At 54.3% G+C, this 26,102-nt stretch overlaps 1 protein-coding gene across 4 annotated transcripts in view; it reads right to left on the minus strand.

The window, feature by feature from the left end:
- NDST4 (N-deacetylase and N-sulfotransferase 4) overlaps positions 1 to 18,711 on the minus strand; it is a 169,811-nt gene extending 151,100 nt beyond the window's left edge. For all 4 annotated transcript variants that reach the window (XM_070416889.1, XM_070416888.1, XM_070416886.1 and 1 more), the window contains exons 1-2: positions 18,159 to 18,711; positions 553 to 883 (exon numbers count right to left, since the gene is read on the minus strand). The gene's annotated coding sequence lies outside the window, so the exon portion shown is untranslated. The remainder of the gene's footprint in view (positions 1 to 552; positions 884 to 18,158) is intronic.
- Positions 18,712 to 26,102: the final 7,391 nt, after the last annotated feature.

Genomic DNA, 26,102 nt, shown 5'->3' on the forward strand with positions numbered 1-26,102 from the left:
CCGGGCTGAGGGCCCCCCCCCCCCACCGCCCCAGTGCACGATTTCCATGCACCGGGCCTCTAGTTTATATATATATCTGCTCCCAGTTCCTGTCACAGACTCCCAAACCTTCAGAATTTCCGGGTGAGAGCCATGTCCTCTGTTCCCAGGAGCCACGCCTGGTGGGGCCCAGGTGGGGCTGGTCCCCGGGAAGCTTGGACTCTCAGCCCCACCCCCATCCTATGGGAAGGGAAGGGCTGAGATGGAGCTAAGGATGGATGGTGCCCCCACGGGAAGGGGAGGGGCTGAGATGGAGGGGAAGGTGGAGGTGCCCTCATGGGAAGGGGAGGGGATGATATGGAGGGAAGGGTGGAGGTGCCCCCATGGGAGGGGGGAGGGGCTGAGATGGAGGGAAGGGTGGAGGTGCCCCGATGGGAAGGGCTGAGATGGAGGGAAGGGTGCCCTAACAGGCCTACTGTTATATGTGGATGGGGGGGCCTCCTCATTATTTTGGGGGACACTCTGTCTTCAAATGTTGGCCGTGTGACCCTCAGCGGCCCCCCTCGTCCTCACCGTCGGTTTCCTTTTTCTTTCTTACTTCCAGCCTCCGGGTAAGTGTGGCCTGGATCCCGCGCTCCCTCCGGACGAGCTCACGGGCAGTCCTGAGGGCCTGGCCGCTCCGTTGCAATGGTTCTTGGACTCATTTCCCAGGTGTTTGTAGAGCCTCTGGAACACGGGCCGGAGCCCCTCCCCTGAGGGTCCAGGCCGCAGAGGACTCAGCAGGCAGTGCCCGTCTTTGGAACCAGAGACGCCAGCGGAGATCGAGGGTGAAGTCCCCGTGGACGCACCGCAGCCGCTTCTGTCCCCGGGGTCTGAGGGGACACGGGTCGCTGCTGGAGTTCAGCTGCAACAGAAAAGAAAGGGACCTTCACCCGCGTGGCCCCAGGCGGCTGCTTCCCGACAAGGAGCGGCCTCCTGCCCCCCGTCCTGCGGCGTCAGCCCCGGTGCCCTTAGCGGACACGGGGACGGAGGGGCCAGGAGAGGGGCGGACAGTCGGCTAGTGCCTGTGAGCTGGGCCCAGGGTCCCGTCCCCCGGGGGGAAACCAGGGTGAAGTCAGATGAACAAGTCCCAGCAACTGGGCGGATTAAGTAATTTCACTCCCACATCAGCAAGTCTCATTTCAGTTTTAAAAATTCAGATATTCCAAGTTCGAGGGGTCACCAAACCATGGAAAACTCTAGAGGTGACCCGGAGCTGCTCTGGGAGTTGCAATATTTCAACACGCGTTGCCTGTCAGGGGCGGCCCACCCGTGTGTTCCCGGGAAAGCGGGCCGCCCAGCCAGCGCCTGCAACCTCTGTCATCTTGTGAGTCAGCCGTCCCCAGTCACGGAGCCCTGGTCCTCTCCCCTCCTCGACGCGTCGGAAGATGTGGTCAGACCTATTTTTGTGCCTCGCTTACATTTTTATTTCGCTGATTTATGTGTCCACAGTCCAGTCTGTATATTGTGTCTCTTTCCACACTAAGCAATTTCCCCTTCGCCCAAGCGCAACCCGACTGAGTGAGACAGGCACACAGAGAACCTTCGTAACCCCCCCCCCCCCGCCCCCCCCGAGTCAGGTGAACGGATGGGGCCATCACCATGAGCGTAGTCCTTTTATTGGAACAGGGACCTCAGACTTCCAGGCCGAGGGTTTAAGAATCTGAAAATCGGTTGCACAAGAACATCTCTGTTTCCTTAGAACGTGGGCATCATCTGGCCTCCACCGTTCCTGACGAGTCTAAACCTGTCGGGAGGTATGACACACGTGCACATGACTCTTTAAAACACCACAGGCATGTTTATCTGCCACTGAAAATATAATTGGAGTAAAAAGTGTCTGGATCCCTCAGAGTGGAAGTTCCGTCTGCCTGTGAGAGAGGTCCTGGCACCCCGCTCACACCTCCCCCCGCCTGCCTGTGAGACGGGCCTGGCGTCCCCGCTCACCTGGGCCTCCTGGAAGGGGCGGGCACACCTCCCCCCACCTGCCTGTGAGATGGGCCTGGCGTCCCCGCTCACCTGGGCCTCCTTGGAGAGGCGGGCACACCTCCCCCCACCTGCCTGCGCCGGTTTCAGCATCTGCTCCAGACCCCGGTGCACCTGCCGCTCGGATGCAGCAGGCGCCGCCGGATGCACACCTGTGTGCCCACGACCACGCCTGCAGCAGGGCCGCCAGGCACCGTCACTGCTTGCTGGGCAGGGAGCCGGGGGCAGGGGGCAGCCAGCCCGACCTACCAACGAGCACCCGCAGACGGGACCCCGAAGGGCACGGAGGGCACAGTGCGCATGAGAGGAAGAGCCAGTGTCACGCGGCTGTTCCACCCAGACCCAAGCCGCACCCACAGACGGGGACGCCTGGAGAAACGTGGATGTGTCAGCGCCGCTACCTTCGGCCCAGAACTGACTTAGTCTCGGACTGTAATGTTACGACGACAGTGGTCAACAGGTTGTTCTTTCTAACTGGGTCACTCACTTTCTACTCATGTTATTTTGTAGATTTTTTTCTAAGGAACCTTTACTCAGGCGTGGGGCTTGCATGTCAGAGGAGGGCATGTTTCTCACCAGCCACGGAAGCTGGCTCCCCAGGACCCACACAGTCACCCCAGCCCGGGGAGTGGCCTCGCTTCCAAATTATGCTCTCTCCTTCTGTAACAATTAAAACAATATTTGGAGCTAATCCTTATAATAAAAGCAAAGCAATAAGAATATTGGAAGATAAAGTGTTGTAACTAATTCGGCTTCCCTCAAGTTTTAAAATACCCAAAACAATCATAAAAATAATGTAACTGAAATGACAAGAGGTAAACTATTTTTAAAAATTTCTTTTCAATCCAGTTGACATTTTTTTTATTACCCGGGTCACAAAAAAAAGTTAATCAAGCCTGACACGTGTCTGGACACGTGGTCAGGAAACCTCGGCTCGCGAGCCACATGTGGCTCTTTGGCCCCTTGAGTGTGGCTCTTCCACAAAATACCACATACGGGCGCACATGTACAGTGCGATTGAAACTTTGTGGTCCATGTGCAGAAGTCGGTTTTCGGCCTGGGCGAGTCTATTTTGAAGAAGTGGCGTTAGAAGAAGTGGGGGTGTCGGTCGGTTGGGCGACGGGAGACGCAGTGCAGGGGAGGCACGTAAATTGTAAGGAATTTAATTTTATCAATAAATAATATTGTTATTAAGTATGATATCAAGTTTTATTCAACATACCTATAGTTTAGCTAAGACTTAAGACTTTAAAGTTTATTAAGTTAATTTTAGGGAACGTTGTGGAGTGAAAGAAGATGTAGTGTCGAGGACTGAGAAAGGTATGTTGAGATGGTCTGGACATATAGAGAGGATGAACGAAAGGAGATAGATGAAACAAGTACACAAGATGAGTGTGGATGGGAGAGTTGGAAGGGGTCGACCTCAGCGAACGTACCTCAATCAGATTGAGGACGTTTTTAGCAAAGGCCAGCTTAGGAGTACCCTCATTAAGTTAATAACAATGTACCTACCTATAGAGTTTAAGTTTAAAAAATTTGGCTCTCAGAAGAAATTTCAATCATTGTACTGTTGATATTTGGGTCTGCTGACTAATGAGTTTGCCGACCACTGGCCCTAGGAGCCTGGCTTTTTATCAAATGAATTATTTCTGTTATTTCTGAACACTCTCCCTATTTCCCAGCCTTTTCAACACTAGGGGGCGCTTTTACTGCAAAAATAGGCCCAGAGCACCTGCTCTCCACCGCTGGCTCCCAGACAAAGGCGGGTGCCCAGGGCGAGAGTGCACAGCTCACAGGCCACTAACTGCTCGGGGAACGAGGTCCCCCCGTGATGTCAGAGACACAGCAGGGTTCACACCGTCCAAACCCCACTGACACCTCAACCCCACACCAATGTGTTCAGTCACTACTCTTCCTCAGGTTGGTAACAAACAGTCAATGCTGCTTGTATGTTTTTTATCCTTATATCTGTTTTTTTTTTTTAATTTAAATCTTCTTTTGCGGTGTTGTGCCCCAGAAAAGGGATAAATGAAGTACCACCTCTGCTTAATACTTTGCTAATTTTTGGTGATTTGTTAACATCGAAATCTTTAAGGGAACAGAAGTAAATGTATTATAATTCAAGGAGGATACATTTATTGTATTCCTGAAGTAAATGCAATAATATGCTTTCCCTGAGAGTTACTGTTCACTTGGACATATCTCTACTCTGCAGACATGTGTATGCAATAATTTCATTTGCTCAAAAAACACCGCCATGCTGTCTAAGGATTTGAATCTGCTGAAATGATTAACTCTGTTTTTAATATCTTAAGAGTCAAGAACATAAAATAAGTAAGCAAAATACATACGACGAAGAAAAAAGCGTACATACAGCATGATTTAGGTCACCTCCCCATTTATCTCCCAGTCCTGATGTGGAAATGCAGAACATAACAACTATGTTTGAAATAATTCAAAACTAGGGGCATGGTTTCGATTGAGGGTGTCAATATGATTTATTTGCGAAGGAAGATTTCTGGGTACTAAGTACTGCTGTTCAGCTGCACCTCAGACTCGTAACGTGATGTGCTCCCTCTGTCGTTCATCATTTACCTGGGAACAGTGAAAACACCTGCTCATTGTAGCGGCTTCGCAGGTGACTTGAAAGGTAATGGGTCATTAGGAGGTTGTATGCGCAATGAAATAGACTCAAATTAATCATCCTGGGTAAAATGCAAAAAAAAAAAAAAAATGAACAACAGGATTTATTTCTATTCACTTGCTGAGTTTTTGTCCAAAGTCAGTTTCTGAAAATCAGTCATTTGCCATTTGTTGAAGTTACGTAGGTTTTAGGGACTAAAGCCACATACTCAGTATCTCAGGATCCACCACACATGAGTCCGGAAGAAGACGGTAAGTTACAGACCACACTTGGAATGTGAGCAGCAAGGCAAGTGAAAAGAAATCAATATAAACACAGTTCTTATCTGGCCCATCACTCTGCTCAAACCATGGGTAAGGCCACACACACGCACGCATACACTCACTCACACCTCAAATCATGAAACTCGGTTTTGAAAAAGTGGCCATTGATGAAGCCCTGCGCCATCATCACTGCCAACACCGAGGGCTGGGCAGTTCCTCAAGCCGCCGCCCTGCCCCTGGGATGCGGATGCAGACGGAGACATCCCACCTACAGGGACCCTTTTACTTCATGAGCTTTGGCCTCAAAGCCTGGGGCAGGGGTGGGAGGCAGCCAATCAGACCCTTTTTCGTTGGCACGTCCACGACTTGGCGATCAGAGAGGCAGGGAAATCAGCAGCTGATGTCGAAAGTTAAGAGGTGGAAACTCCTAAGATTGCACATTTCTCAAACAGAGGAAGAGTGTTGAAATTGCTGAACAGACTGAAGATAAACGAACTGATAAAAATGTGAATTAATCTAAATGACCTTAAGTATAGAGCAAGGTAATAATAAAGCCTCAACAGAGTAAAAATAAAAACAAAGACTAATTGAAACTCATAGGAACAATACAATAGAAGTCAGCGGTGGTATAAGAAATAAAAATGTACTAAGAACCCTGTATTAAGGTCATGATATTGATGGACTTCAGTCTTCGGTAACATATTTTGATTTTTAATGAACAAATAAAGAATATGTACTTTCAAAACTAGTAGAGGAGAAAAAATGAAATGCAAGAAAATACTCAATTAAAAAAGGAGAGGAAAAGAAACCTAGAGAAGGCAGGGCTAATGGAAAAGAAAATAAGTAGGTCTTTTTTTGTCAATCATTCCATTAACTTTAAATGAACTACATTATCTTTAAAAAACAAAGATTGGCAGATGGACCCAAAACTCCCATGAATCCAAGTATGTGCTGTTTGCAAGTGATATATTAAAACATGGGAAAGTGAACATCTGGAAAAGGTAGAGAGAGCAGACATATTTTAAGTAGAACAAACTGATGTAAAGTATTAGAAAATTAGGGTTAAAGCACAAAGAATTCCTGGAGATACAGAGATCATCTATAATAATAAAAGCATAATATGCTAATTAGACCAAACAGCCGAATGACCTTCTGGACGTCATTCCGGACGTCCTTCCCGACAAAGCTGCCACAGCGGGGGCTGAGGCAGAGGCAGTTAGGGGTGATCAGGCAGGCAGGCAGGCGAGTGGTTAGGAGCCAGCAGTCCAGGACTGTAAGAGGAATATCCACCAAGCGGTCCCAGATTTCGAAAGGGTGCAGGCCAGGCTGAGGGACCCCCCCCGTGCATGAATTTCGTGCACCAGGCTTCTAGTTTTATAATAATAGAACATTCCATTTATTGGGAAGTCATGGGGGCCCTTTGATCTTAGTTAGAAGATCTTCTATAGAGATGTCTGGTCGTTTTCAAAGTAAGTGAATTAACCACAAATGAAGATTTTTCAGGGTGGGGTTGAAGCAGCTCACCATGAATTAGCTGATGCCTGCTATAAGGAGAAGTGGTGGATGGAATGGGCCAGAAGATGGAATAAGAATGGACAGTAGTCTAGACATGACCATGAGGAGCAAAAGGGCATCTAACCAACCTCCTGACCCATCGGGAGAACTGGGAGAAAAGCTGAAACTCAGACCAGAGGCCCCAGGTCCTGGAGGAGGGTGGGTGTCCGTCAGAGCGAGAAGAAGGAACAGCTTCAGAGAGAGTTCCACCCCAGGGGGAAAGAACGTTGCTAATCACCGACCACGTGTTCCGCTGAGCACAGTGAAAGGTTTCAACAGGCGTAGACCTCATCAGTGTGACCGCATCTTAGCTAATCATAACAGTATAAGCGTAATATGCTGATTAGACCAAACGACCTTCCGAACGTCCTTCTGGATGAAGCCAGGGCTGTGAGGACCGAGGCAAGCCACCGCTGCTGTGAGGGCCGAGCCCCTTGCACGAATTTCATGCATCGGGCCTCTAGTTACATCTACAATAATCTTATTTTTAAAAAGTTCACATTCTGAGATACTAGGACAAGGACCGCAACAGACAAATTTTGGGGGCGGGAGAAGGTACTAGTCAACCTATAGCAGCTACTCTCCACTCTTTCATGCTATTTTATTCTGTTTCTGTAGATAGCTGGTTTGGTTTCTAACTATTCTGTTTAGAATGTTTGCACCTTATGTTCTTGAATTATATCTCCCATCACTTCCTTTTCCGGGCTGTCCCTTCCTCATTATTACTATCCGGTTATTACTCTCAGTTATTCAATCAATTCTTGGGGAACGTCATTGCCAGTTACGACGGGAGCCCAAAGCAACCAGGCCGGCAGGTCTCACTCTGTTTACCATTCTCTGGAGAAGTCTGTGTCAGGTTGGAATTCGTGACAAGTTTCCTTTGTGGGGTATTTTGACTATTTATTTGAATTCTTAAATTTTGCTTTATTCATTTTGAGGCTATTCTAAGTTCATTTTATAAAGCTACATTTTCTCGGATGCTTAATTTTTTACATAGTCTGCTACCCAATCTCAACCGCTCATCTTTTTCCCTCTTGTCACCTATCACCCCAATGTCAACAGGGCTTCACACTCGAGACATCGTTAAGCTAAGCTCCTTTAACTTCTCACGCTCCATCTCATGGCCCAGCACCCCTTCGCTCCCAGTTAAAGTCCATAATCAATCAGATCCATCCCATTTTCTATATTCTCCAACCTGTTTATTGTTTTTTAAAATTGTTTTTTATTGATTTCAGAGAGGAAGGGAGAGGGGGGGAGAGAGAGACAAACATCTATGATCAGAGAGAATCATGGATGGGCTGCCTTCTGCACACCCCACACTGGGGATGGAGAACACAACCCAGATCTGTGCCCTGACTGGGAATTGAACTGTGATCTTCTGGTTCCTAGGTCGATGTTCAAACACTGAGCCACACCGGCCAGGCTAAGATCTAGTACGTGGATCAATTAACCTCTCACTCTAAGAGCAAGAGTCCCTTTCCTTGAGGGAGAAGTGAGAATGGCGAGTGTTTTATGCTGTTTGCTGAGGTGTGTGGTCATAGAGGTGTGTGGTCATGGAGGTGTGTGGCCGTGGAGGTGTGTGATCATGGAGGTGTGTGGTCATGGAGGTGTGTGGTCATGGAGGTGTGTGATCATGGAGGTGTGTGGTCATGGAGGTGTGTGATCATGGAGGTGTGTGGTCATGGAGGTGTGTGGTCATGGAGGTGTGTGGCCGTGGAGGTGTGTGATCATGGAGGTGTGTGGCCGTGGAGGTGTGTGATCATGGAGGTGTGTGATCATGGAGGTGTGTGATCATGGAGGTGTGTGGTCATAGAGGTGTGTGGTCATGGAGGTGTGTGGCCATGGAGGTGTGTGATCATGGAGGTGTGTGGTCATGGAGGTGTGTGATCATGGAGGTGTGTGGCCGTGGAGGTGTGTAATTATGGAGGTGTGTGGTCATGGAGGTGTGTGGTCATGGAGGTGTGTGATCATGGAGGTGTGTGATTATGGAGCTGTGTGATCATGGAGGTGTGTGGCCGTGGAGGTGTGTGGTCATGGAGGTGTGTGGTCATGGAGGTGTGTGATCATGGAGGTGTGTGATCATGGAGGTGTGTGGTCATGGAGGTGTGTGATCATGGAGGTGTGTGGCCGTGGAGGTGTGTAATTATGGAGGTGTGTGGTCATGGAGGTGTGTGATCATGGAGGTGTGTGATTATGGAGCTGTGTGATCATGGAGGTGTGTGGTCGTGGAGGTGTGTGATTATAGAGGTGTGTGGTCATGGAGGTGTGTGATTATAGAGATGTGTGATTATGGAGGTGTGTGATTATAGAGGTGTGTGATCATGGAGGTGTGTGATTATGGAGGTGTGTGGCCGTGGAGGTGTGTGATCGCACAGGTGTGCACCCTGCCCCCTAACACCCGTCCTCGCCGGCAGTTAGAAAACTTCAATAAATTTCAAGTGAACAATTGGGAAAAGTTTCGTAGCGGCCCTGTGTCCACCTGCTTCCACGATTCCCACATGTAAAGCAAAACCCTATTCCCATTTCCCCATTTTTCCCCAAAGATAGTTTGAAGATCAACAAAATATTTTACCTTTCATAATCTCCCAGGGTTTTCCACAAATAGGCTTGCTAAGTGAATTATTGATTACGATACCTAGCGTCCTTTTAAAACATCCATACAAAACGTTGTGCTAATTCTAGGAAATGTCCAATGCAGATGCCACATGCGCTGCCTTGTAGAGTTTTACCAGAGAAAGTTGCACACTGAGTGATGTTCCTGCTTTTGTTTGATCCGGTTTCATTTTCTGAAATTCGCCTCGTTGCCTTCTCCTCCTCCCACGTGTCCCCCACTCCAGGGGCCAGAAAAATCGAGCCCCCCCACCCCCCATCTTCTGACAGTTCTTCCCTCTTCTCAGGATGGTTTAGGGTCTGTTTTCCTGAAGATTCTTGAATGTGAGTTAACTTTGGAAACTGTGATGAGCCCGATTAAAATGTTGATCGATGAAGTTTGATGGTTTAATTAGATTTACAGTGATTAATATTCATATGTTCTTTTTATTTCAGAGAGGAAGGGAGAGCGAGATCAAAACGTCAATGATGAGAGAGAATCATGGACCGGCTGCCTCCTGCACGCCCCACACTGGGGGGATCGAGCCTGCAACCCGGGCCTGTGCCCTGAGTGGGAACCGAACCGTGACCTCCTGGTTCCTAGGCCGACGCTCAGCCACTGAGCCAGGCGGCTGGGCTACAGTTATTAATATTCAAAGATGTGATCCAAGGACAGGAGACACAGCGCGGTGGCAGTGTAGCTGATTGCCTCGTGGGGAACGACAGGCACCGGTCAATACCCATCACTCGGTGGCTCTCAGCCCTGCAGAGGGTGACACCACAGGCCACCCGGTGCCGGCGGCTCATACTTCATGCCACTAATTCAACACGGCTCCGTCTCCGACTCTGCACCGGGAACTTGACCGCCACATCAAGCCTTCCCGCTGTTCTGTGAAGCAGGTATCGTTACCTCTAACTGGCCACGGCGGGTCCTGAGCGTGGTCCAGGGCCATCCCAGCGAGGGCCACCTGCGACTTAGGGTCCAGCTCGGAGAAACCAGCTTCCCCTCCGGCCTCCGCCGCCTCACTCCCACCTGGACAGCAATTCACGTCTGCAAGGAGACTGAACACCCCCCCCCCCCCCCCGCCCCTGCCCGGGGCTCACACCTCACCGTCTCTAGATTCCTGTCGGCGGAACTTCCCGGAAGCCGGGGTGTCTTTCTGATGCACCCACGTCTCCCCTGCATGTATTCCTTCCTGGACAGGCTCAAGTGAGGGGTGACACCGATATGTGTAAATTTTAAAAAAGTCGATCTGCTTAAGGTATTCATCGCTGCATGATCTTTGAGAGAGCAGACCTTGCACAATGACCCTTGGATGAAAAGTCGCTTCCACATCAGATGGACGCAGTCCTGCTCGGTGCTCTCGCCCGGTCGTCATCGACCTGAATTTGCGGGGAGGACTGGGCCTGGTGGGCAGCGGCCACTCTCACGCCTGTCAGTGAAAGACGCGGGAAACCCCGGTGATCCCATGGACTCCTCCCCGAGGCAGGAACTTCTGGAAAAGCAGCTCTGGCCCACGGCAGCTGCTCCAACGGACTGGAATCTCATTCATCGTTAGAGTGCACTATTTTTCCTGATGCTGCATAGAAACATCCGCTATCCATCCAGTCTCTTTCAGACGTTCGTCCACTGGTAGCCCATCGCATGAACAAATGCACTTTTCATGGAAACTCCTGCCACATGGAAAGGTGACTATCCTGGTCCCCCAGTCTCTTTAAAACACCATCGCTCCTTCCACGGCTGCTCATAGGACGTGCCTCCCCATGTCCCCTTGCACATCACATTGATCAGCCAGCTGCCCTTGGCCTGTAGGTCAATTATCCGCTCAGCCTCCTGCCGTCACATCCCTGGCTGCACCGGGGCACTAAGGTGTGGTCACATCCCCAGGAGCCACCCCGGAGGGTAGGAGGGACTCGCCTCAACTGTGAGAGCAGAGCGGGACCTGGGCCACAGGACGGTCAGGGAAGCTGGGCTGGAGGGGCCCAGGAGTGTGAGGCAGGCGCTCGGGCCGGACCTGTGCTGAGCGGTTACCAGCCCTGCCTCCTGGAGGCTGAGAACCTACCCACCACTTGGTATGATTAGCACTGCCTTATCCTACGATATTTTTAAAAAAACCTCATTCAAGGATATTTTCCCATTGATTTTTAGAGAGTGGGAGGGCGAGGGAAAGGCAGAGAGAAACATCGGCGTGAGAGAAACTCATCGATGGGTTGCCTCCTGCATGAGCTGGACCAGGGCCCAGGCTGGGGAGGAGCCTGCCACCGAGGTCCGTGCCCTTGACCGGAATCGAACCTGGGACCCTTCGGTCCATAGGCCGACGCTCTATCCACTGAGCCACACCGACCAGGACAACCCTTATCACATTTTATTCTTGCGGAGTTTGAAGTGAGTGTTTTTGTGATTGTGAACGTGTTTTAGCAAATGGAATCGCGGCATGGACCCTCGGCAGCTCCCTTATCTTACAGCCGTTGCTCCAGCCACCTGGGGGGACCTTCTTTAGGATTTAGGTCTGACACCCCCTCAGTTTGGGAGAGGGAGACAGGGGGGCAGGTCTCCCACTGTGTACGTTTCGATCACAGCATGAACCCTCAGGGTGCGGGGGAAAATGTGATAATTGGAGATAATTCACCCACATGCCGCATTTTAATCACCGCAGCGCGAAGAAGAGTAGCAGGAAAGTGGAAAATTACACTTTCTGAAATGGACTGGACTTCCTGCTCCCCACAGAAAGTAGGGAAGCAGGGGGTCCTTCCCCACACCCCACAGCTCCCCCGATGGAGGGCAACAGTGAGGGGGCGGGGCCACGTGCAGCTCATCGCCTCGCATTTTACAAGCGGCCGCTGCTCCTTGTCCCGTCTCCCATGCGATGAAGGGATGTTCTCATCACAGAATGCAACTTTAAAATATATATTTTTATTGACTTCAGAGAGGCAGGGAAAGGGAGAGAGAAACATCAATGATGAGAGAGAATCACGGATCAGCTGCCTCCTGCACGCCCCACACTGGGGGTGGAGCCCGCAACCTGAGCCTATGCCCTGACGGGGAATCGAACAGTGACCTCCTGGTTCATAGGTCATGGAATGCAACTTGTAAATGGGTTTTCCGAGTGTCAGTTTCTCCGGACAGCATTCCCTGGCCCTCTCCCTGGCTGTCACTTGCCCCCCTGAGCCGGGGACGGTGACGTCCTCACGGGGGCATTGTCCTTGCACGTCAGGGCCTCCCGAGAGCGGCTGGGCTCACCTCGCTCCCTCATGGGGCCGGCACGTTCTACAATGTGGACAGGATATTCATCATCAGCATCACGACGAACATGATCACACCCACGTGAAAGCCCTTTTCTTGGGTTAACGAGGGCAATCTCTCCGACGGACGGAGGGCAACGCAGGTCCTGACCTGGGCTTGACCCCGTGACCACTCTGCGCTTTGTTTTTGTTGCGAAAACTCCCGGTTCCGAGGAAAAGGTCTCATGGACGGGGCGTCAGGAGCCCTCACCCTTGAACGGAACTCACAGGTGTGGTTTCCATCCTGTGAGATGCTGCCCGTAAGTGTACCTTTCAAGTGATTGCCTATTTATCTCCACGTGCCCTGTGCGTGGGGCCTGGGTGGCACTGATGGAGCTCGTGGCAGAAGGCCGGGTGGCTCAGGTGACGCCGGATCCGATTACTTACGGCCCCCCGGGGAAATGGCGCAGCGGGTCCTCGGACGTGTCCACAGGCGCGTGGACAGGCCGCATCTGTGTCCCCTCGTGGATGTGCGCTGGTGTGGCTGCATTTACCCCCGAGGCGGGGGCCTGCCGTGGGCTGGACGGAGCTCAGTGCCCGGATGTCTGATGCAACGTGACAAGCTGTGGACCAGCATCGACAGCAGAGTCCTGACTCGGACATGGCCCCGCGACGCATCCTCATGTGCAGAAGGCACCCCTGTCCACTAACACGGGGCCGCACGAAAGAAGCCTCCTCAGCCGGGAAGGGGACAGGCTCGGCTGGGAGCGGGGTCCCCCCAGCGCAGGGAGTTCCTGGGAGCCCCCAGGGGGAGCCCACACGTTGAGGTGGACGTTGCTGCTTCTCCAGCCTGAGGCTGAGTGCGAGCACCACGCGCCCCGTGCATTTCCCCCCACGTCCCCGCTCCCCCAGGCCCTGTGTGAGTCGCTGAGGACAGGGTGGCCGCTGGGGGGCAGGGGGAGAGGAAAGCAGGCGGGAAGGAGGGAGGGAGGGGGGAGAAATAAATACAAAAAGAAGAAAAGAAGTGAGGGAGGGAGGGAGGAGCGTGATGAGGAAGGAGAAAGGACGGGAAGGGAAGGGGAGAAGGAGGGAAAGGAGGAGAGGAGAGAGCAGCCGGAAGTGTTGCCCCCTTGCTTCTGGCTGGAACTGCGGAGCCTGGTGACTCTCAGCTTCTGGCTGGAACCGTGGAACCTGGTGACCCTCCACTCCCAAGGGCTCTCCTTAAACACCAGCCGCAGCGCAGGCTTCTGTGGGGAGCTCCCTGTGTACACAAGGCCGCCCAGGCTCCTCTGCGGCTGCGTGTCCACACGGGGATTTTTTCTTTTAATTTTGGGAAAAGAAGAATGTGTGTGTGTCAGTGTGTGTGTGTGTGTATTGAGTGTCTGTGTGTGTCTGTGTATGTGTGTGTGCATGTGTCTTGTGTGTCTATGTGCCTGTGTATTGTGTGTGTCTGTGTGTGTGTCTGTGTGTGTCCGTGTGTGTATCCGTGTGTGTATCCATGTATGTGTGTGTCTGTGTGTATCTGTGTGTGTATCCGTGAGTGTGTGTGTGTATCAGCTTGCTGAAAGCCGCCTTCTCCATCAAACCCTTCAACTATTGAAAACAATCGTTTCTAGAAAGTGCGGCTCTGAGTCGGGTGCAGAGCCGCGAGCCTCCGGGTCAGGAGGGACCGTGTTTGTTTTCTCAGATGCCCTCGGCACGTCACGAAATGAAGCTTCAAGCACTTAAACGTCGTTTCTTCACCCTTCACTTTCTCCTCCTACATTTCCATAATTCTAATTAATTAACCATGATATCCATTTAGTATTCACGAAGGACCTGAAGTGTGCCTCTTAAGGAAACCTTCCTAACACAGCCTTTCTACGCAGACGCCCCCGGCGTCCCGGGAAGCCCATGTGGGCTGTCATCTGCGGGGGCTGTGCTATGACCTTCTTCATGGCCTGGTTGTGTGGACACCGGGACACAGACACATGCAGGAAGGCGAGGGTCAAACACTGGGCGCCCAGGCAAACCCCCCTGTGGGGACGGGCAGCGGCTGCTGTGCACATTTTAAAAACCTATTGGCTTTGAAATTCCAGGAGCCACTGCTGTCCGGATTCCATCATCAGACTGTTTGGGGTTTGGGAAAATCCGCTGTCAATTCAATCTGTTCTTCAGGAACCTTCCTGAGGAGGCTGAGACGAAGCTCGGAGACAGGGCCCCCGGGAGGAAGCTCTGCAGGCCACACCCCAGACCTCGGGGCGCTGCCCACACTGCCCGGGTGCAGGCAACACTCCGTGGGGGCGGCTGAGCCCACCCAGGGGCTGAGGGAGGAGGGGACAGCCACCCATGGCTGCTGGGAGGGGACAGCCACCCATGGCTGCGAGGAGGGGACAGCCACCCATGGCTGGAGGCAGGAGCGCCGTCTGACACCTGCCCAACCTCTTACTGCCCAGACTTCACTGAGTGGCAGAAGTGGGGGACCCTCCCCCTGGCCTGGAGCCCAGAGCAGGAGCCTAACCCTCTCCTCTGCCGCCCTGCAGCCCAGGTGGGTGCTGGTGTCTCTCCTGGGAACCCGTTCACCAGGGGCCGCTGCCCGGCCTTGCACGAGGCCCTGGGTGTGGGGACCGCGTGGTGGTTCTGCCCCCGCTGCTCTCATCCCGGGTCCTCTGCTCTCAATCCAGGTCCTCTGCTCTCGGGGACACCCGCCCCCCAGGAGGCTCCCGGGGCTTGCAGGCGGTTTCCTTAGAGCGATGCTTCACAGGAGAGGACTCTCTCACCTGAGCACTGAGCCCTCGGAAAGCAGGCTGGTTCTGGAAGGGCCCACGCATGTGTCAGGGCAACCGCCCCACTGCAGGTTAGACGGCGAGCACCGGTGCTATCGGGTTCCAGCCTGGAGAGGCGTGGCCTTCAAGCACAGGTCTCCCCCTGGTCCTGCCACGGCCCCGCCACGGTCCCCATCATGGCCTCCACCACGGCCCCGTCGGGGCCTCGCCACGGCCACCCCACAGCCCCACCACGGCTACCCCACAGCCCCACCACGGCCCCATCACGGCCCCACCACAGCCCAACCACGGCTACCCCACAGCCCCACCATGGCCCCACCACAGCCCCACCACGGCTACCCCACAGCCCCACCATGACCCCACCATGGCCCCGCCACGGCCCAACCATGGCTACCCCGCAGCCCCACCACGGCTACCCCACAGCCCCACCATGGCCCCACCACAGCCCCACCACGGCCCCACCACGGCCCCACCACAGCCCCACCACGGCTACCCCGCAGCCCCACCACGGCCCCACCACGGCCCCACCACAGCCCCACCACAGCCCCACCACGGCCCCACCACGGCCCCACCACGGCCCCACCACGGCCCCACCACGGCCCAGCCACGGCTGAGGTCCACCGGCATCATATGTCTCCGGCTGCTCCCCAGACCCGGGAGGCCGCTCCGCTTGCGTCCTTTGCTTGGCAGGAGGCAGGCTAAGGCCTCGCTGTTCTTCCCCCAGATCACGGCTCCTCCACGAGCACAGGAAGTCCCATCTTTGGGTTTTACCCTCACTGACACCTTTTCTGCTCAAACAGGATGCTCACGGGGACCATGTCCACATCAGAGCTGCTGGGGTGACCGGCTTCCTGGGTGAGCGACACCGACGGGGCCTCTTTAAGATGCAAGGGCGGCACTGAGATTTGAACTGAGTCTAAGTTCCTTTCAAATCCAATTACAGAATTTTTCCGCGGGCGAGAAAGGCTGAGCCTAACAGTCTGAACACTCAGATACAATAGAAAGGATCATGAGGTGACTATATACATGCACATGCACATGTGCATATACATACATGTATAAGCGTGTTTGTCAAATATAGAATCTTCAAATTATGATTTTATGTGTGTATATAGGAAATCATCTCCGTTTACTTCCTGTTGGTCTTGAGGGAAACAATCATTTACATGGACACACCTCTTAGATAATAAGTCCAGCTGGCAGAAAACACACGCAGTTCATATGCGTTTGCGGGCTTCCCGAAAGGAAGCTGAACAGTAAAACCCTTATGAAATGCCCCTTTTTCGAGAATGCTCTGAGTTTCCAAGTCGCATTACCTCCCCTGCGAGCCTGGCTTCCCGTCACCGGCGATAAGCCACTCACACGCCAAATTAGCCCCGCTATCTTCTCAGCGTCAATCTCACTGCCCACCAAGAGCCATCAAGAGAGAGTTAAAAAAAAAAAAAGACTATTCCGTTTACCATTTAATTCCCCAAAACCTCCCTGGTGAGCTTCTCAAGGGGTCTGTCAGGGCAGGTGCCTGCGACAGGGGCCACCACAGGTGAAGGCGCAGAGGGTCCTCCCTGTGAACTGTCCCCACTGTCAGCAGCAGGTGCTCAGCCTGTTAGGGTCCTGCCTGCACTGAGGAGGATGGAGCGCCGGCCCCCACCCTTTACCCCCCTCCCGCATCCCCCACCCCGCATCCCCCCCTCTCTCTGGGGACTTCTGCTGAGGAGTTCAGCCCAGACCTGCTGTGTCCTCACTGTGCTTCTGACTCTCCACATTTATTCACGAAAATACCAGCCCGCACACAGCGCCTCCTGGGCACCTGGATGTGCCCGGCTGGCATCTTTTTAACAGAATAAATGAAAAGTATTCCTTTGGTATTTTTTTAAAAAACCCCATACATTTTAAATCTCTATGTGTGTGTGTGGCGGGGGGGGGGGGGGGGGGGGGGGGGAGAGATCATTACACCATAGTTTTAAAGAAATTCAACCACCGACAGTAACTTTTTTTCCTCATCCAATTCCTTTTGTGGCAAGAAACCCAACTCCCAGGACTTGAACCATAAAGTTGACGATAAAGCCAAACAAAAACACCCAAAACCACCAGGAGAGCACGCCAGCGTGTTTGCCTGCTATTTGCTTTGCACCCCGTTTAGATTCCCGAGTAGATGAGACATGTTCTGATAGGAGATCCCAGGAGAGCAAGACACATGGGTTTGAGGAAGACGGGGTGAAGCGTTAACCCCTGAAAGTTCCTCCGAGCTGCGTGAGGGCTCACACACAACACAGACCATCCCTGACAACACTCTGACAATAATCCCCAAAGCAGCCCCATTCAGCAGGACAGAGGAACAGAAAAACGGGGGCCTAGGGGTCCCCTTTCCCGGAGCTTCCTCTAACAGACATTCATTCCAGGGGCCCCCAAAGCCCTATTTACATAAGGCCCTGGTTCCCCGCTCAGTCTGCGCCTGAGGGGTTGGGAGGCGCGTCCACAGGCTCAGCATTTGTCTGTCCTCCTGGGAGTCTGCCCTGCGAGAAAGACATGCATGGTGGCGGGAATCTATCTATTTTTCCTTGCAGGACCCGGGAGGAAGGATCTCTTTCTGCAAAAGGGATCGGTGGCAGCACCTCCTCGTGTCACACGCGTGTGACAGGCGCCCCTAAGACAGACCCTGGGAGCACAGCATGCCCGTGCGTCTCCGGCCCGGAGCCCGGAGCCCACCCGGGATCAGGATCAGAACCCCCCACCCCGGTCCAGGGACACCTCTCAGGCCCTCCACAGCCCGCGCTGGGGGGGCTCAGCTGGTAACAGGGGCCATTTGCACCGGAAGAGGCCCACATCGCTACCCAAAGAGGCGATTATTATGCAAATGTCTGGCAACAGTTTAACACATTACAAATCCTCCTTTTTGGGGGGGGGGGCAGGGCTGCAGGTTCCTTTTCTCGTGCAAATAGAACTTCTGCAAAGCGGGGGTGCGCGCACCGGGGAGAGGGGGCGGGAAGGGCTGACCCCCGCGCCTCTTCTGCATGAATCTCCCCAAATCAAACTTTATCCCGCTCGCAGTCAGCACACGGAGCTCAGCGGCGCTCACCGTCTGCACGGCCCGGGCTCCGACCCGCAGCCGGGACTCACCTGGGAGGCAGCCGGCGCCGCGGCCCGAGCGCAGCGGATGCCCAGTCGGGGGCGAGCGGTCCGGGGCGGTCCGGGGGCGAGCGGTCCGGTGCAGAGGCCGCGGGGCTCGAGCTGTGGCGGCGCCCCGACTCCTGCTGCCTCCTCGCCGCCTCCGGGGCTCGGGGCTCGGGGCGCGGGGCTCGGGGACCCGGTGGCTCCAGCGCTGACGCCTGAACTCCCGCCGCCGCCGCTCCTCCCGATGCGCCCGCGTCCCTCCCGAGCGCGCAGCCGCTGGAGGACGCAGATCCGGCTCCGCGCTCCACGCTCCGGGCCAACGCAGCTCCCTCCCCGGACGGACGGCGCAGGGCTGCAGCCGAAAGCGGGGAGCTGGGAGCCGGGAGCGGAGAGCGGGGAGCTGGGATCGGGGTGCGGGGATCCGGGATCGGGGTGCGGGGAGCGGGAGCCGGGATCGGGGTGCGGGGAGCCTGGAGCGGGTAGCGGGTTCCGGGAGCGGGAGGACGCGCAGGCGGGGACCCGGGGCCTCGGCGCCGCCGCCAGCTGTGCGCGCAGGCGGCTGAGGTCCCTCCTCCCTCCGCCCCGACCCTCAGGCGGCTCCGCGGTGATTGGCAGCCGCGCCGAGTCCTCCAGCTAATGGAGCCCCGGCCGGGACCTGGCTGCCGTGATGTCACGGGGCAGGGTTGTTTGCCGGGATCCGCTCCACAGAGCTCCGCCCACCGCACCCCCCGCCCCTGGCAGCACCCCTGTCTGCACCCGCACCCCCACCCGCTGCACCCGCACCCCCAGGCTGCACCCGCTCCCACAGAGCCCCCACACACACCCCCGGGGATGCGCGAGGTGCCCCCGACCCCTCTTCCCGCAGTTGCCTCTGGGGTGGAGAATAAAATGCCACTTTGCAGCTGTGACACCCAAGGATTCCATTGGAGAAGAAAGTAAAGTTCAAGATTCGAGCTTGCGGGGGTCAAACCCATAAGTAGGACCCCAACAGAAGCCGGGGCGACCTGGGGCACCTGGAGAGGCAGCGGGGAGCCGCACACTGAGATTGATGGTGGCATCTTAGGCCGTGATGAAGGCCAGAGGAAAGGACGGGCAGCCCGCACTGCGTGGGCGCCTACTGTATACACTGCTTGTTGCCCTCGCAGGCTTGGCTCAGTGGATAGAGCATCGCCTGCACACCAGTGATCCTCTCTCATCACTGATGCTTCTCTCTCTCTCCCTCTCCCTTCCTCTCTGAAATCAATAAAAATCTATGAAAACACACACACTGCATCCTTATGAGGTGAATCACAGGGTTATGACGGAGAAATTCGCTTCTGCTCCCCACGCGGCTCCTCTCCCATCCGCTTTCCTCCTGGGCCTCCCGGATGAGGATCAGCTACCTGTCCTCCTTCCTTCTCAGCTCCTCTACTGCTCACAATGACGGGTGCCTCCTTCAGGGACAGGTCTTTGACTTTCTCCATGGAAAGGCACAGGCGACCAAGGGTAGGGGCCCTCGGGCACACGTCTTCCCGCCAGGCCCTGTGGGCCCCTGGCTTCTTCTCCTGGCGCTTCCTTCTGGCGTGTCCACCCCTGAACTCAGTGGGATAAGCTGTTTAGGTGAGGATTGGGCCCTGGATCCCCTCATAGGCCGGGGGCCACTGCTGCCCCCCTTTCTCCAAGGCAAGGTGCCCTGTGGGGTGCGCGTCTCCGGTTATAGTTCTGCTTGGACTCCGGGGGGGCATCAGTGACCCCGTCATATGCTACGGGGTTTGGGGGGTCCCTCACACACAGCATTTCCTGGTGGTGTGGTTTCTCTGTCATAGGTGTTGGTGATGTGGTCTTTGGATGAGTGACGTTGAAGCACGCAGCCTTGCTAGTTGTTAAACTGTACTAGGCCGAGGGTCAGCAAGCTGTGGACACGAGCTGGGAGGAGGATGGCCGACACCTGGTCACTTACAAAGATCATCTGCAATTGCCTGGTGACCACGGGCACTGTCGCTGGTGGGTGACAGGGAGCCCGCCAGCTCCTCACTCAGGGCCACTCATTGAACGTGCAGGCTGCAGGGAGCACTCGAATTTGAAAGGCCTCCAGGAGGAGTCCCGGGGCCGCTCCCTGCTAGGAACCTCAGGAGGGAAGACGCTGTGGAGGTCCAGTCCCACTTCCCACAGGGCACACATCAGCGTTCGCGTGGAGACATGGCAGCTACCAGGCCCCACACCAATACTGGGAGACAAAACAGGACGAGAAAGCTGGTTCAAGGGCCTCCGTGTTCTGCCGTCTCTCAGGCGACTAGTGCCTTTTGAATGGGTCACATGGACTAGCCGCTCTCGTCTTAGCCACACGAAGGGTAAGAGGAACATTTGAGAAAATACTCAAGTTCCTCACCCTGTCGGCATGGTCCTGCCTTACAGCCCAGCAAGGGAGCTGCAGCAGCAGAGAGATGTCAGAGACGGAGCAGGGAGCAGGCAGGGCTTGGCCCCCGGACCCGGCTGCAGAGCAGGGTTGTCCGTGGGCGTCTCATGCCCCGCGCCAGCCATAGCCTGGGTGGGGCCCCCTGCCCCCCGTGAGCAGTGCTTTCCCCAGCATCAGTCTGTGCACACGCTTTGCAGCTAAATAACTAACGTATTACTCAGAGCACGTGGATAATGAGGCGAACGCGCTTTAGAGGCGTAAACGCTCTCCACACAACATCGGGGAAGATCCCCGTCACATAAACTCTAACATAAAACACGTTCGAGTATCCGCCAAATGCTAATTCTAGAAGCAACACATGCCAAGACCCCGAGTTCAACCTCACGGTCGGAAAGGAAACAAGGATCGCGTTACTGTTCTTTCATCGCTCGGAAATAACCCACATCTTGGGGAGAGACCCCCCCATGTGCACAGGTGTAAGGGATGGAACCCCCAAAAGTGCCTCCCCCTCTCCCCCTGGGGGCTGGGAAATGCCGCGCCCATTCTGAACCATAAGCATAAAACCACCCCCAGGTACCTGGAATAGTTCTCTTAGGACTTCCTTTGAGCATTACGTTTTCCAATGATTAGAAAGCATATTTGTGAAACCACTAGCGTTGATGATGTCTTCACCTACTACGTGGGGGAAAGAAGCCGCTGACCTTGAGTAGGCATGGGGGGGCGGGGGGGCTGCGCTAGGCAGGAGACCAGGGAGAAGCACCTTCTCGATGTGTTTGTAACCCGTCCGCACTGTGTCCCCCGTGTAGCCTTGCCCTTGACTCAGATGTGGGGCCTCTGCCGTCAGCCCGTAGTGGCGCCCGCGATGCCACCCCCTGCCCACACTGAGCTGAACTCCGCCGCGGCTCCTCGGACTGCCCGGAAGGGCAGCGTCACTTCCTTTGTCTGTGATCACAGAGGTCCAGTCCGCAATGGGTCTTTACTAAATGGAACGGAATTTATTGATCCAATACATTTTTTGGAGATCCGCCTATTTTTATTCAACTGCTATCAAAGCCTCTTTTATTCAGCTGAGTTACCCTGAAAGTTCAAAGTGAAACGTGTCGCAGGCATGGCTTTGAAATGGAAGAAATGAAAAAAACTTGGGAAAAAATGCCATAATATCCACTTAAAATGCATCTAAAGCACATAACCAAACAGAACCACACATTTATTAAACAGGGAAACGTTCACATGTCGGTTCAGTTATTTTACGGTGAAAGAGCGTAATTACACCCACTAACAGGAAAAGTGAAGACGCCAGAGAGATCCAGCACATTTCGAAATTTCTAACATTTCTATTTGTTAGCTTCTTTCTTATCAGCTTCTGTTTTCACTGTTACTAAAGGCTGATTTTGAGACCATCATTCTAAGACAAATAGAAATTTGCAAAGAAAATGCCAAAGTACCTTGCAATTTCTATTAAAAAACAACCCATCTTCTGCACGAACAGATTAAAAATAGATACCATAGCTTAAAACAGACATTTTTACTTTTCCACGTTTCATTTCTCTTGCTTAATTCTGCTGCAAAGAAAAAAAAATGACTATTTTGAATGCAGACAAGTAATTTAATTTACAGTTTAAACCATTCACGCTGAAGCATGCGGGGTTCTGTCATCACGGTACCACTTCCTGACTCCTTGTCTTGCAAAGATTTACTTATTTTTTTCATGAGCAAGTTCCCAGCTGTCCCAAAGAACCCAGAAGCTCTCACTATCTCCTCTTTAAAGGAAACGGCTCTGTTCAGAGTTCCTGCCTCCGGAGAACGGCCTCTAACTGGGCTGTGGTGACGGAGCCCGCACTCCCGTCTGCAGGGAACCGCTCAGAGGAGAGCTGGGAAAGGAGGCCACAGAGTCCAGCTTCGCCCCCGGAATCACAGGCGGCAGAGCGAGCGCAGGCAGCACTGCTGATGACACAGCGCCCCCTCCTCCTGCAGCGATGCCCCTTCCCCACCTGGTCCCTGCCCCTGCGGGCAGGAGCCTGGAGGGAAAGGGGAGCCACAGGCTGGAGGGAAGAAAGAGCCTTGTTGCCAGGACGGCTCAGTGGTTGCTGCACAGTCAGCGTGTTCCTGCGTCAGCTCACCCCGTGGACCGCGGGGCTGGCGTGGCCTGTGAGGGAACACGGCCCAAGGAAGCATGGTTTTCGTTTCTTTTTAAAAATCTATTTGTATTGATTTACCGAAACCGGTTTGGCTCAGTGGATAGAGCGTCAGCCTGCGGACTGAAAGGTCCCAGGTTTGATTCCGGTCAAGGGCATGTACCTGGGTTGCGGGCACATCCCCAGTGGGAGATGTGCAGGAGGCAGCTGATCGATGTTTCTCTCTCATCGATGTTTCTAACTCTCTATCCCTCTCCCTTCCTCTCTGTAAAAAATCAATAAAATATATATTTTTTAAAAAATTTATTTCTATTGATTTCAGAGAGGAAGGGAGAGAGAGAGAGAGAAATGTCAATGATGAGAGAGAATCATGCATCGGCTCCTGCCTGCACGCCCCCCGCAGGGCATGGAGCCTACAACCCGGGCTGTGTCCTGACCGGGAATCCAATGGTGCCCTCCTGGTTCCTAGGTGGATGCTCAACCCCTGAGCCGTGCCCGCTGGACGGGGCAGAGTTGTCAATTAATAGCAGATGTTGACCAGGGCGTCGTGGAACCACATCTTCGGGCTGCAGTGAGTGGGGCGCACTGTGCGGCCCTGGGGGCGGGCGGTGCAGATTAAATCCACAGGAATCCACGGTCTGACCGTCTGACCGCTGCGGGGAGCCCGGGCAGCGCATTGCGTTTCTCTCCCTGCGGCTGTGGAGGGCGGTCAGGGTCCATGCGGTGCATGGCCCAGCCCGGCCTAGCCAGGGGCTTCCTATGAGGGGCTGCAGACGGGCGCTGCATGTGGCTGCTGCTTCCTTTCCTGTGTCATGTGTTTGCCACCATTTCATTAGGGCTTCCTGGCAGCGTCCTTCTGAGGGAGGCCGTACAAACCACATCACTCGCCTCTAGGGCAGCGGTTCTCAACCTTCTGGCCCTTTAAATACAGCTCCTCATGTTGTGACCCAACCATAAAATTATTTTCGTGGCTACTTCATAACTGTAATGTCGCTACTGTTATGAATCGTCATGTAAATATCTGCTATGCAGGATGGTCTTAGGCGACCCCTGTGAAAGGGTCTTTCGACCGCCAAAGGGATGGTGACCCACAGGTTGAGAACCGCTGCTCTAAGGTCACGTCCCAGCCGCCGGAGGGAGAGAGCTGCCGCAGCCCAGAGGCTAGCGTCGCCAGGGTGACTGTGAAAGCCTTTCCTGTCCTCGGGCACGCTGTGCCCTCTGGGCCACTGCCTCTCATCCAGGCCCCCCAGGTCACTGTTGTTGGTCCGTCCCAGTCTTTGGGGACAAGGCAGCGCGTAGACCCTGCCCGGCTAGTATCTGGCCGCCCCGGGAGACCTGGGTCGCTCAGGCCTCGACAATCACTTTCTGTCCCTTCAGCGCGGATGCCTCACTCCGCGTTCCCACCACTGCGGGGTCCCCGTGACCCCCTCCTCCAATCTCATCTTGGTATAGTGACGTGTGGGGGTGCGGGAGGGTGAGCAACGTACAGGAACCGCATTGGGAAGCCAGCCTGCTGTGGTCGGGGTCTCCTTGCTTGAGGGGCGGCACAGCTGAACGGACGAGTCACAGGGCCCCGGGCCAGGCTGTGCCAGGCCGCAGGCCCAACGGTGCGCCCCTGGCCAGCGGGAGGTACGAAGCAGGCTCTGCCTGCCACCACGTGCCTCACACAAGCGGTCACTCTGAGCGCCAACCGGAATCCCCGCCACGAAACCTTTGTTTTTTGAGGATGGAGACCATTTTCCCAGAGTTTTATCAATAGATGCAGTGCCATGGCCTAGAGCAGGTATTTGCGCTCTAAAAAATTACACTTTCCCTGACCGGTTTGGCTCAGTGGATAGAGCGTCAGCCTGTGGACTGAAAGGTCCCAGGTTCAATTCCGGTCAAGGGCATGTACCTGGGTTGCGGGCACATCCCCAGTAGGGGGTGTGCAGGAGGCAGCTGATCGATGTTTCTTTCTCATCGATGTTTCTAACTCTCTATCCCTCTCCCTTCCTCTCTGTAAAAAAATCAATGAAATATATATTTAAAAAATGAAAATAAATAAAAAATCACACTTATGAATGAAGGAAATAATGAATGAATGAATGAATGAATGGTGGCCACTCGGAGGTAGGGAATGGGGAATGCACACTGACATTCTGCAGGCAAATACGTTTTCCACGCGACCCTCGCTCCAGTTCCGAGTCCCGGGAATAGGAGCACAACTTGCTTCAAAGACTCGAGGCTGTGCCACAAAGCGATGCTCCCTGGGGGGCGGGAGTGGGTCAGCGCTGCTCCTAGATCCCGTTCACTGCCAGCGCCCTGACGGCAGCCACGGGTGGAAAGATCTTGGCGAGGCTAACATCTCCTTTTCTCCTTCAATTATTTAAGTATTTACGTGCACTTAATTAGACGTGTATTTATAGAATCAAAAGAATGGCATTTCACTTTCTGAACGCTCCAGCGCATGAGAGAACGTGCCTGTCACCTACACTGCAGTGAGTACCGTTTGGTTTTAGGGTTTTAGTTGAAGGCTCCCTGCTCTGAAGAGTAAGTACCCCCATGAAATGATCGGAAATTAACTGGCGGGTCTCTTACCCTCCGGGCCGCATGGAGGGACCTGGAGAGTATTAACGCCGAGGGAAAGAAGCCAAACTGAGAAAGACACACATCGCAGGCTCGCACGCATTTGTGGAATCCAATGAGCAGAATGAAATGACCGGAAGCAGGGACACACGGGCCAGACTGACACACCTCGGTGTGGGGTTGGAGGGGACGAGAAGAGACAAACCAAAGAACTTAGGTACTTATAGGCTTGACCCACGGACACGGGCCACAGGGTGGGGAAGACCTGGGGGTGTTGGGTAGGGGCTGGGAGGAGGGGGGTAAAGGGGAGGGAACGGGAGACATCGGTAATACTATCAACAATATAAATAAATGAAATTAACCTGAAATCAATGCTGTGCTCCGAAGACACACGCAGTTTACCCAAAGCAGACAGACACGCCACTGAAGGGAATATAAAACCAGCCGATCGAATGAAAGGGGCTCTGCGTTGGACGAAAAGAGAGGAGGCAGCCAGCATTGTCTGTGGTACAGGAATGATGGATGCCTGCCTCTGCTCGGTCAGCTCTGGGGGGCGGGGGGGGGGTAGTGGGGGGCGGAGGGGGGGGGGGAGGGAGGCGGGGCTTACACCCAGAGGGAGAGAACAGCCATGAGGACCAGAGAGGGTCTCCAAGGACACCGGGTCCCCCGGCTGAAATCTCCACCCTCCCAGGCTCCCATAGAGGGCAACCTTGTCTAAAGGATGTGAGCCAGAATCTGCCAATTCATCCTGACGATGAAGCCACAGCGACTGACCGTGAATCCCACGCTGCACTTGGCCTCCGCTCGGCCCGCTGTGTCCTCAACGCAGGAAAACTCGCCGAGGAGACCCTCAGA

Source organism: Myotis yumanensis, unplaced genomic scaffold (assembly GCF_028538775.1).
Source record: "Myotis yumanensis isolate MYYU_CA2020_CCGP unplaced genomic scaffold, mMyoYum1.0.hap1 SCAF_5, whole genome shotgun sequence".
Taxonomy (NCBI): Eukaryota; Metazoa; Chordata; class Mammalia; order Chiroptera; family Vespertilionidae; genus Myotis; species Myotis yumanensis.